We start from the raw sequence: 11,707 nt of genomic DNA, 5'->3' as shown, positions 1-11,707 counted from the left end.
TAAGAAACGACTGTCGGAGTTCGTTTTCAAATGTATAAAAGGCCACACCGCCACAGAATTCACGGATCTGTTTGTACAGAAGAACTCGAGCCGCGAAAGCAGAAGAAATGGAGACATCATTCTCCCAAGACCAGAAACGAACATGACTAGGAACTCCATAAAGTATAGTACCGAGGAGCAATAGCTCTCTGAATTCTGTCTTGTTGTCCCGGCTGCTGACGGCATGTCCGAGCGTTACGACTACGGTCCTCTCACCGACCTGGTGATGTTCGAGCAAGTCAGCTTGGCCCAACTCAGATCGGTCTACTACAAGAAGTTTCCCGAACATCGTCCCCCGTCAGCTGGACCACCTGGCCCTGTTGAGGTGCTGCCGGACATTCCACCCACTGAGTTTCCTGGTCCGCCACCTCCACGTGAATGAGTTAAGTGTTGTGCTCTGACTTCCTGGGGAACGTGGCTGGTGTGTCATTTTCCTTGGTCTGTCATCACTTGTCTTGTTTTCGGTCTTGTTATGTCCTTTATGTGGAGCTTTTGTGCTTGGTGTCCTTAATTGGTCTACTGCACACTTGTTCCTGTGTCCGTCCTGTTCTCATTTTTGGAGGACTTTTTGTTTTTTGTTTAATTTTTGTTGGAGGCGGGGTCCGATCCCGGGTTGGCGACATGGTTGTCCCTCCGTTCAGGCGTACCCGATCATAAGGCATTGCACTCCTCCGCCATTGAGTGGGATCAGTCGTTTTTGTCCGAGGGCCATTGCACTAACCCTACGTGGGGGCCGCTCGTTCGCCTTAAACATAAAAAAAACTTACCAGGATCATTTCTATAGTACGCGTCCCGTCTTGGTACCCTAACAAAGACAACATCATCAACCGTGGTGACGATGCGAAGCGTTCACCTCTGAGCGCGAAGCACGTCGCCGACTTTGTCTTTCATGGGCAATCGGTCGGCGGCGATTGTTGACCGTTCCTTTTCCTCCTTTTGTGGGGGAACTGGAGGAGGTGATCGCATTCAGAGCGGCTTTGTTTTTCTTCTAATGAAAGGAAGAGTCCAACCAATTCTAAAGGAGGCTACGCCGGCTTAAATCCGAGCGGAGAGTGAAAAAAGTAGTCTACAAGTAATATAGTTAGTCTAAGAAATGTTCACAACAGAAATATAACATAATTATTTTTAATTCCAAAATTAGAGACGCTAATAAAAAAAATCGCTTACTTTTAGTTTTCGCTAATGATAATAACCGTAGGGTCTGACGGGGCCTTGATATAAAGCAGAATCCCGAATTCTCGAACCTCCAGGGGGAACGAAAATATTCAGTAATTGCTTCGAGAAATCGTAGGTAAAATTACAGAGAAGCACTATCCAAGGGAAACGAAAATTGGTTCAAGAAATAGGGAGTTTCTGAGGAACTGAATGTTCGAGAAATCGGGATTCTACTGTATTACCTTGCCACAAATTGCCACCTTGACCTGCTGCCGTCTGGCCTTGTAGCTCAGTCGGTAGAGCAACGGTGATCGTGATCGCCGCAGACGTTAGCGGTCGTCTGTGTAATGTTTTTACGTGCAAATAATACAGTCAACTCTCTCTAAAACGGACACCGTCGGGACTGGTTCCAACTGTCCGTCTTATGGGGAGTTAAGTTACAGTACAATGGCTGAGAAACGGCGAGGACGGGACCAACACCAGGTGTCCGTCTTATGGAGATGTCTGTCTTACGGGTGTCCGTTAACAGAGAGTTGACTGTATAACAAATACATTACAGTGATTTCAAAATAATCTATACTAGAAGAGAATTTTAATTGACAAGAAAATGATCGTTTTGAATGAGAACCTGAAAGGCTTTGGCATGTTCCTTTGTGATCAAAACTGGTCTCCTGGGTATTTATGCTATTAAAAATCCACTGATCGTTAGCATATAGAGTGGGCTTATGCTAAAAATCGGTGGCGGGACATGGCGTTATACGGCTAACGGAGTAGAATTTTTTCCGTTCGTGGGAAAATAAACGACATATTTAATCTCTCTAGTGCTCTAAAAACTGAACGTTATCTGTTCGGATGCAACCACGCATAATCAGTCTATACTTTTCTAAAATGAAAAATGGACACCATATTGAAGAGGAAGACTGTTAACATGTCCCGGTAACATGTCCAGTGAATTGATTATGATATCAGTTGTCCATGCTGTGAAAGAGAGTTTGTACCATTTCTGGTGTCTTGGCAAAAATACACAAGAAAGACTCGCATTGTTGTTGTTTGTTGTTGTTGTTGTTGTTGTTGACATCGTCGTCGTCGTCGTTGTTGTTGTTGCATCCTGTGTCCGCATTAGCGGCAGACAGAACAATAACTATTCCCTCGCCATTTTTGTTGATGCCATTTGCCTTCTCAACCAACTTCCCAGCTGACGTTCAGTGCTTGTTGAAGAAAAAAAACATTTTGGAATGCTTTAAGCCAAAATCTAAAGCCATGTAGCGAGCCAGTAATACATGTGCGGTATCACCAGCAATTTTCGGGTTAACATCGACCAGATAATTCCCGTGATCTGTTATCAAGACCTCAAAATTGACCAAGCCAAAGTAGCGTCGCTCTTGAAGATAATTTTTAATTGGTAAAGTGAACTCTTGGTACAAAAGGTGTTCATACTCCTCTTGTTTGTCCCAGTCCACTTCTACGGAGGTAACGCAATACTTATTAAATCGTGCTGCAATCGCTGTGCCAATCTAAGAAATGGCAACAGTGCACTTCTTTGACACCAGGGATAAATTCTTGGAACAAAATCTCTCCCTCCCAGCCGTGCACTTCTCTGATTTATCGCAAAATGGCAGACAACTCGTCTTGGCGTTGGCGCTTTGATGTCAAGTATCGAGCTCTTGAGTTGTACTTCATACAAAATATCTGGATCTACGCCGTGCTTGTGCTTCGGGATGCCTTGGAATGCCGCTGTCGTCACGAGTGGAATGTCATCCTGCAGTCCTTCGTCCGATGGCTTGATAACTACGGGAGGGAAAGCGGGAAGCCATTGTTTCCAATGCTGTTGCAAGTACGATTCTGGTGCGCACTCCAAAATAATTGGAATTTCATTCCCGGCTGCGGGAAGATGTTTAAATGCCGACAGAGTTCGACTCACCCTCAGTGACGGTGGATAATCGAATAGTCGGTATTTTTTATCGTTCAAGAATCTGTATCCTTTGCTATAGGAAGACGGATACTGTAGTAAAAAATAGGCCTCCTTTAAGTCTTTTTCAATAAGACTTCCAATGGTTACAGCGTTCTTGGAAGACATCACGATGTTTAGAACATGCAACAGAATTTCTGTTATACTAGTTCAACTGGCGCGAGTTTAGGCTTCACCGACGGTGAAAAGGAAAAAAACATCTTTTGTGACCATGGTGACGCTCAAAACATCCGGTTGATGCTCAGCGTCACTATTAGACGGGTCTTTTGTTTTGGGCTTAAACACCATGCATAAATTACGCCTGGATCCACAGGCGGCCCAGACGTTGTATTAGGGGTATGGAATGGTCAAATAAATAAGCTTGAATCTCGGCAAATTTCGCCAAGTCTCGAAATCTCGGCTTTTTAAAATGAAGTCTCGTAATCTTGGATTCATTGATATTATGAACGTCTCGAAATCTCGAATTTTTAAAACCTCCGTCTCGGAGTCTCGGAGTCTTGGGGTTTTCCTAGCATTTGGTATAAGTTCGAGCGAAGGTTCACTGGAGAAGCTTGGAGATGAACGTTATCAGTTCAGACGAATGTCCACTTTTGGAAATGTTTTGATCCGCAGATCAAAACAAACAGTTATCCAATCGTTGCTCGAGTTTTGAGTCACATGATGCGAGGTCTGTTGACATAAAATATTCCTGCTCTGTCGATCGAAATCTAGAACAGCGAAGTGTACAGAACTCGAACTCGAATGAAACAAGCTTCGTTCTATTAACTAAGCGGAAATTCACAGCTTACAGAAAGAAGAAAATATGCCATTGGCTTCTCTTGGACAGGAATAAGTAAAGCGGAGACCGTAGCGCTTGCATTTTAAATGCTTTTCTGTCGCGCGCTATGCCCACACTATGCAGTTGGTTTGGTAAATTAAAAGAACTGAGCTATGAACTCCGCTTTTAAAATATGATACTCTCGCAGTTTACGCCACATCATGCACGGCTTGCAGAAAAAAAAAATATGCCGTTTATCTCTCTTGGTCGAGAGTGAGTAAAGCGGAAACGAACGTTTTCCGTCGCGCGCTATGTACATATCAGTGACACACTAAGCATTTGGTTTGGTAAATTAACAGGAGCTATGAACTCCGATTTTCAGATAAGATACTCTCACAATTATCCCGGGCATTAGCTTGGCGGCGTCTCGAAATTCAAAAATTAAATGCGATGTCGCAAACTGACATGAAAACATTTACAGTTGGTATCGTGCCAGAACTGACCGGTCTAACAAATTGATGGTCGAAGGTTTGCATAAGCCGTTAAACTTATTACTTGTTTTTTACGAATAAAACGAAAAAGTAAATAGCTTCCCAGAAGCCACATAAATATTTGGCGCAACTGAGTCAAGAAAATTGAACACGCGTCGAAGGAAGCGACACATTACAGTGGCATTACATTGCTGCAAATCAAACAGCCTGGCTTGGCAACACAATAAAAATATTAGAAAAGAAAAATCCTTCGCGCAGCTCATAATCTGCTGGTCTTGTAGTGAAAACATAAAGTGAGCTGTACTGAGTTTTATCTTGCAATAAAAATGAGTCACAACAAACCTTTCTAACATATATTCGATCAACAAATAGGCGTCAAAAGGTGTCAAACTCTGCTTCGCAAAATAGCTGGCCAGGAAATCAATTAGACCGATGACCTCAACTCGAAGGTTAGCTCAATCATTTGAAAACATCATGGCATTTTGAGCTCCTTATAAACATAACAACAAGACCGTCAGAACTCCTAGCTCCTAGCTGGTTAGAATTAAGTTGACTCCACTGAAATGAACGAACATACATTGACTGAAGTCTCCTTCGCCTTCCCTGGCATGGCGCAAACACGCAGCTCGCCAGGGTTCTCATTCCTTCCATGTTTTTCTAACTCCAGGTTATCAAGAAATTGAATCTAATCAAGAAAATAATTTCCTTCGCTTCAGGCGACTCTGTGCTTGGTTTCTTTTGCCAGATACCCTTCCTTTTAATACATTTCAATGTGCTTTCGCGGTTTTCAACCGACTCTCAACCGCGCTAAGACCTTCGGTCCAAAGAAACCAGAAAGAAAACAAAGCTCGCATCCTGTTGCCCTTGTTAACCTTGTTGTGTCTTTAAACACGTCCAGTAGATAATCTGTGGCGATCCTGGATATATTTAAGATGTTCTTTGACAATTTTATCCATCAAGTCATCGACTGAAGCGAACGAAAAGAAGCCCAAACAGATTAGTTGTAAGCAGTCTCACTTTGCGTAGACGATGGCTTCCAGCAAAAATCGCGGCCCATCCACCCAAATTGCGGCCCATCGCTCAGATTTTGCACAGAGCAACTAGAATAACTGTAGAACATCCCTGAATTTTTTCAAGGCTCAGAAAAATTTTTCACAAGAGATACACGGGATTAAAGCTGAAGAAACGACCCGAAACACAACCAAAACAAACATACGCATCGAAAGTAAATTCTAACCTCCACGCACAATCCGCCGTGATTTTACACAATTGTCACGCATAACGCTTCTTCAATGCTTTCTTTGTCTTGTGTTACCATCTGGCAGGAAACGCACCACGGGAAAACTTGAAAAAAGGCAAAAATAAAATTCTAGTGGAGTCCACTCGGGAAGAATTGACAACCGCCATGTTGTTACGTCACGCTATTGTTTTCCACATTTCCAAAAGTGGACATTCTCCTGGAGTGGTTATTGTACTTAATCGAGAAAATTCCTATTGCTTTATGTGGTATGTTAACCCATTGGCTCCCGTACCGGCCTAAACCGGCCTTGACGATCGCTGCTCTTTCTTCCACTTGTGACGTAATCATCTTTGATCAAAAAAGGCATCACTTACACTCAAACTCTGCAGGAGGAAAAGCTCTTTCCGGTGATGCCCCAATTAGAGTGATTGGGTCAATTGAGCTTTAAATACTCACAAAAATGCTTAAACATTCAAGTGAAAAACTCATAGGAGAATTTGCCCCAGCCACCCATGGCTCTTCGGTGGCGAATATTTCCTGTTATTTCCTGTATTTCCTATACAAACCCTTAAAGTGCCTATGAAGTAAAAATTAATTAATGCTTTTTTAAAAGACATTTACAAATAAAAAAGAATGGCGTTTACCGTTTTGAAAGATCTTCTTTCGTTTAGGAGATATTCACGTTTTTGTGTTATGCAAATGAGGAAGTGATGACGTCATAAATTGTTCCACTAAAAGATAGATCACAAAATCAAGGATATCTCTGAAAATATAAAGGTGATATTTCTGAAACTTGGCATCAGTAGTGAGATTCCTTAAAGGTGCAAGATAGCTCATACTATGATGTAACCATGGCAACACTCTTGGTTCCAGGCTCTTTCTGTCATAAACCAAATATCTCAATTTGCAACCCTTTAAAGTGGGACAGAGGGTCCAACTTGGAACACACATGATGTCCTTTTACACTAACTCTCCTCATTAGCTTGTTGGGAGTGGATCATCTTTGATTAAGCAAAAACTAGGGATATCAGTATTAATTAAAATAGGTATTTGCAGCAAAACTGTTACCATGACAACGACACGACAGATGTCATTTTGTGTCTTTTGTGGTGTACATTAATCGTGCCAAGTTTGAAGAATACAGCTCAAATATTCCTAGAGATATTCTTGATTCAATGCTTCATCTTTTTGTGGAACAATTAATGACGTCATCACTTTCCTCGTTTGCATAATATAAAAATAGGTCCGCACTGCGTACATGTGTCTAGTGCTGAGCTTTATTGAGCTTTGTGCATTACTGTATTGCTCGGTCACGGTAGTGCATTTATTAGGTTTTTTGTCGGCATAGACTATAGTTGTAGAGGATTCTAGCTTCAACAGTGTAGTGAAGAAATATGGGTAGAAGTTATCAACAAGTGCAAGGTGATGCTGGAAAGCCATCTGCAATAGACGTTGCATAATAGCTAGAGTCGCCTAATAGAAGCTAGAGATGGACGATTCTTGCGCTTTTTTCGTGCTTTTTTCGTGCGCTCGCATTGTCACAATGTAAGATATCGGGCACGCGCCATGATCAGAGAAGCAATTTGTACATTAAGAGATTTAAATAAATAGCCCATTTCCGAGTTAGAGATTTTAGAGATCTGGTGCCGAAATCGTCTCATGAGATCGAGGCTAAGTGCATTGCATCTCATCCAACATGGAGGCTTCGAGTGAAAAAACAACATGCAGTGAAGATTCCTCGAAAGTAAAGGTCGATAAATTGAAAAATTATTTGCGAGAGAGAGGTATTCAATTAAGCGATGGTGGCAAAGAAAAACGAAAAGCTGAATTGCTTGATTTATGCCAGAAAGCAGCGGCAATGAAGCAGAGGAAACTGGATGATTCTGCCGAAGACCGCACAAAGCTACTGGAGGACAAATTGCAAACAAGTGAATGGAAGTTGCCAGACCCTAAAACTTTGAGCGCTTGGACCCACAACTTCTCGAAAATTCCAGAGTTCACGTTCGGAGACCTTTACAATTATTTGGTAGGTAAAGAAGATTATTCACCTGAAAATCTTTGTTCGTTCAAAAGTCTTCTTGGCTTCAGGTTGAATTGTTTCGTGATGGCCACGTTCAGCTTTCCGTTTTCCTTTGCTACCATCGCTTAATTGTATACCTCTCTCTCGCAAATAATTTTTCAACTCATCGACCTTTAATTTCGAGAAATTTTCACTGCATGTTGTTTTTTCACTCGAAGCCTCCATGTTGGATGGAATGCAATGCACTTAGCCTCGATCTCATGAGTCGATTTCGGCACCAGATCTCTAAAATGCGAGAACTCGGAAATGGGCTATTACTCTCGCGTACATCTGAACAAAAGTATTGTTGATGCGCTAAAAGACAATAAATTCTCGGACGTTTCGACACTTCTGTCTCTTCGTGAGCGTTAAAAATACCGTCACGCGCGTCTTCGTAAGTGTAAAAAATGCGGTTAACAGACAGCACGCGCGTGTACATTTAAATTAATTTAAAATGCATCTTTGCCGCAAGCGCGCGCTTGCACTGTCACAAGAAAGCAAAGTCAACGTTCATCCCATTTGAATGCAGGGTCTTGCGCGTGCTGTCTGTTAACGGCAGTTTTAACGTTAATGAAGAGACAAAAGTCTTCAAACGTCCGAGAATTTATTATTTTTAGCACAATACTTTTGTGTTGACGTTTGTTGACGTAATTAATGTCTTAATTATCTCAAATTAGACTTGTTCCGTTTGTTCTACGTTTTCATCAGTTGTTCACGAAGGAATAACGAAGGGGTAACGAAGGCAAAACGAGTGATTATCGATTACTATTATGCAGAGAAGCATTTCTGTAAAAAACTTCGTGTACGCTGTCACGTATTAGAAATCTCAGTGGAATTTGGTTAGTATGACGTCATAATTTGCCGTATATGAAGTACTTACTGAAAAATTTTAGCGTTATAGCTTAGTGTCTGCGCTTCGCACTAGACACAAAAACGTAAATATCTCTAATATTGGATGAGGTTTTTGTGATATCCGGAATAATCAAGGTCGAGGTAAGTGTTATCAGCCGTTTATTCCGAATATCACATAAACCGAATCTAATAATTGTTTTATTATACATTGTTTTTCTGGAAAAGGAAGTAATGATAAACGATTTCAACATGTTTCAAAACATGTGCTAATTCCGGCTGGTGGTCCTACTAAATCGTGGAATAATTCCTTTCTAATTTTTGTTAGTAGAAACTCAGCTGTGTTCTATTGGAAATCCACGAATCTGATTGGTTCTCCCACTGTTTTCTATTCGCCGATAGAAAACAGTCGCGCGCGCGCGTAGCTCTTTAAGCGGTAAATTTTCTTGATTTTTGTCTTCAAAGTGCACAATATTGTAGGTTTTGAACTGCAATCCTTTAGAGTTTCTACTAAAACAATTAGACTAGTCGCCCTCGTTTTCTATGAGCGATAGTCAACTCGGCTGCGCCTCGTTGACTATTTGCTCATAGAAAACTCGGGCTCGTAGTCTAATTGTTAATTAGTCATTTAGTGATTTCCGAAACTTTATTGTCAGCAATTTTTGAACTTTGGTCAAACTATTTCTCGGTTGAAGAAGTGAATCGACGAACTATGAATTTCTTTCGCCGCCAGATGCCTGACACATTCCTCTTGGAAATCATGCATTGCGCGCGCAACCTACAGATTAGTGAATAATCTGCTAGCAGATTATTCACTTATCTGTAGGTTGCGCGGGGTTGCGCGGATTCCCAGAATTAGCTGTAGGCTCTTAGCCAATGAGAAGACAGCTAGTGACTACAATGTATAATAATTGCTATTATTATTCATTCAAAATATTTCTTCGTTTCTGATTGGCTTCCAATCCCTGGCTAATTCCAACTAACCGGCTAGCGCCGACCAAATTTGGAAGACGCTTCTATAATTGGACGAATGACGTAATAATTATTGGACGATTGACGTCAATCGTCCAATAATAGAAAAATTATTGGACGATTGACGTCACGCAACAACGGCTTTGTACAGAGCTCAGCCGAAGGCGAAAATGGTCGTTAAATTTCAACATTGCGACGAAAAAATGGCCAAAATATTAGATGATAAAGATAGCAAAAACATCAAAAAAGTTTCGAAGGGAAGTCACTTGATTTTTAAAGCTTATCTTCAGGAGAGAAACATCAAAAAACCAGCGACACCGGAGGAATTGGCCACTGTTAGCGAAAATTCTACGCCGAAGTTAGTAGCCATTTTAATTCATTTTGTGTTTTTAAAGCTCTTGGAAATATTTTGAATGGATAATAAAGCAATTATTGAATTCGGCTTTTGTATGATATGAAGAATTATGCAGATCTCGGAGGGTATTATCATTCCTGTAAAGCGCTTTTGATCAAAATATGTAAAAAGCGCTCTATAAATTATTAAATTATTTTAATAATTTATTAGCGCTTTACAGAATGTAATTAAAAACAATAAAAAGTATATATATAAATAAGTTATACAACATATTTACAACAAAATGCAAACTATATTTTGATAAAAACTAAAGCTAGTAAGGCCCGGTTCATACGTCGCATTTCTGCCGTGTCGAATTCAATTAAACGAATTAAATTCGGCAGAAGTTCGACGTCTGAAACTAACTAAAACCTAAAGGTAAAATATAGTAAATAATTATAATAATTTATGAATTTATATTGCGCTTTTTAACATATAAATGAGCAAAAGCGCATTACAATATTAAAACTTAAAAATATTAAAATATACTAACTATATACATTACAATATTAAAACATAAAAATATTAAAATATACTAACTATATACACATTGTCACTAGAAATAGCTGACACTAGGTTGCCCCCGAAGTTTCGACGATGTTTATCGGTTTTTCTCTGCTGTTCATCCTTTTCTACAATTCAGACATTTTATTAGAAATTAATTTTCTATTTTGGATGTTTATTAATTATGATACGGTAAATCATTTAATTACAAGAACGCAACATCATCTTGACATCATTTTGTCATGTTTTGCTGTGGTGGGGATCTCAGCTAGACTCAAGCTAGACTTTAGAAAAAGTCCGTCGTCTTTATTAATTTAACACGGTCGACCTATCGCGACTTGCGTGGCTCGTTTTCGCGACTTCGTCGCTTTGAATGGGCCGCTTTGCGGGCTCGAATCTAACACGCCTGCCGCGAGTTTTAAATAATCACAATGCATCTCGAGATCTCTTTTGAATTTCTTTTCTTGATGCCGCATAAGTTTTCTCCATTCAAGTAGTTTGTGCCCAGTATATTACGGTCAGTTGGACAAAGGCTTTCTTATCGTAAATCACGCTTCATGACAACGATCAACTTTTTAAAAGGAAAGGATACCGAAAGAATTTCTCACCTTTGACAATGAAAACGCTTGACTTTCTAAAAGTCGCTCGCTTCTGGTTTCCGGTTTCGCCTGCCGCGAGTCTTAAACAATTATCTCGAGATCTTTTTTTTAAGTTTCTTGTAAATCTCGTCCGAAGATTGACTGATCAAGGCTTTTCTCCGTTCAAGTAGTTTGCGCTTGGTAAATCGCGGTTTTGGACTAAATTTGAAGATATGGCTTGATATGTTCGTACGTGTTCCTAGACATATTTCTTCTTCGGCCACTCACTCCGCAAGTTACTTAGTTAATTATCGCGAAGTCTTTTCAACAATTGCATTGCTTTCGGCTTTTAGGCATTGTGAAATGAATAGGCCTCGAATAAAACCTGAAATTATCTTTTTCAAAATTCTGCCCAACTGCAATCAACGTTTACAAGCGTCGTTTGTTTGCTTGTTGTCATCCGTGCACGTGCTCATGCTTGGGCTGTCATCATTACCCAATCATCGTTTACTTGCGTCATCATTGATCAATCACCGTATGTCGGCATTTTACAACTCCCGATACCTACTTGCGGGCTTTCAGCTTGTCGGCATTTTCAACTCCCGAGACTATTTGCGGGCAAAAATTGATCAAATCGAGATTTTTCCCAGTATATACTATATATATACTCTATATTCGCGCGGATTACAATGATGCCTCC

At 40.5% G+C, this 11,707-nt stretch overlaps 1 non-coding gene and 1 pseudogene across 1 annotated transcript; one reads left to right on the top strand and one right to left on the bottom strand.

Annotated features, from left to right (window-relative positions):
- Window positions 1–792: 792 nt before the first annotated feature.
- LOC144661784 (small nucleolar RNA U3) lies at window positions 793–1,015 on the top strand. Its single transcript, XR_013572351.1, has one exon. It is a non-coding gene; the product is annotated as a small nucleolar RNA U3 (small nucleolar RNA).
- A 1,144-nt stretch (window positions 1,016–2,159) lies between these two features.
- Window positions 2,160–3,271, bottom strand: LOC144660099 (uncharacterized; annotated as a pseudogene).
- Window positions 3,272–11,707: the final 8,436 nt, after the last annotated feature.

This window comes from Oculina patagonica, chromosome 7 (assembly GCF_052425735.1).
Source record: "Oculina patagonica isolate OP01 chromosome 7, crgOcupat, whole genome shotgun sequence".
NCBI classification, from domain to species: domain Eukaryota; kingdom Metazoa; phylum Cnidaria; class Anthozoa; order Scleractinia; family Oculinidae; genus Oculina; species Oculina patagonica.
The sequence above is the reverse complement of the archived record's forward strand: the minus strand, read 5'-3'. Positions and strand labels throughout refer to the sequence as shown.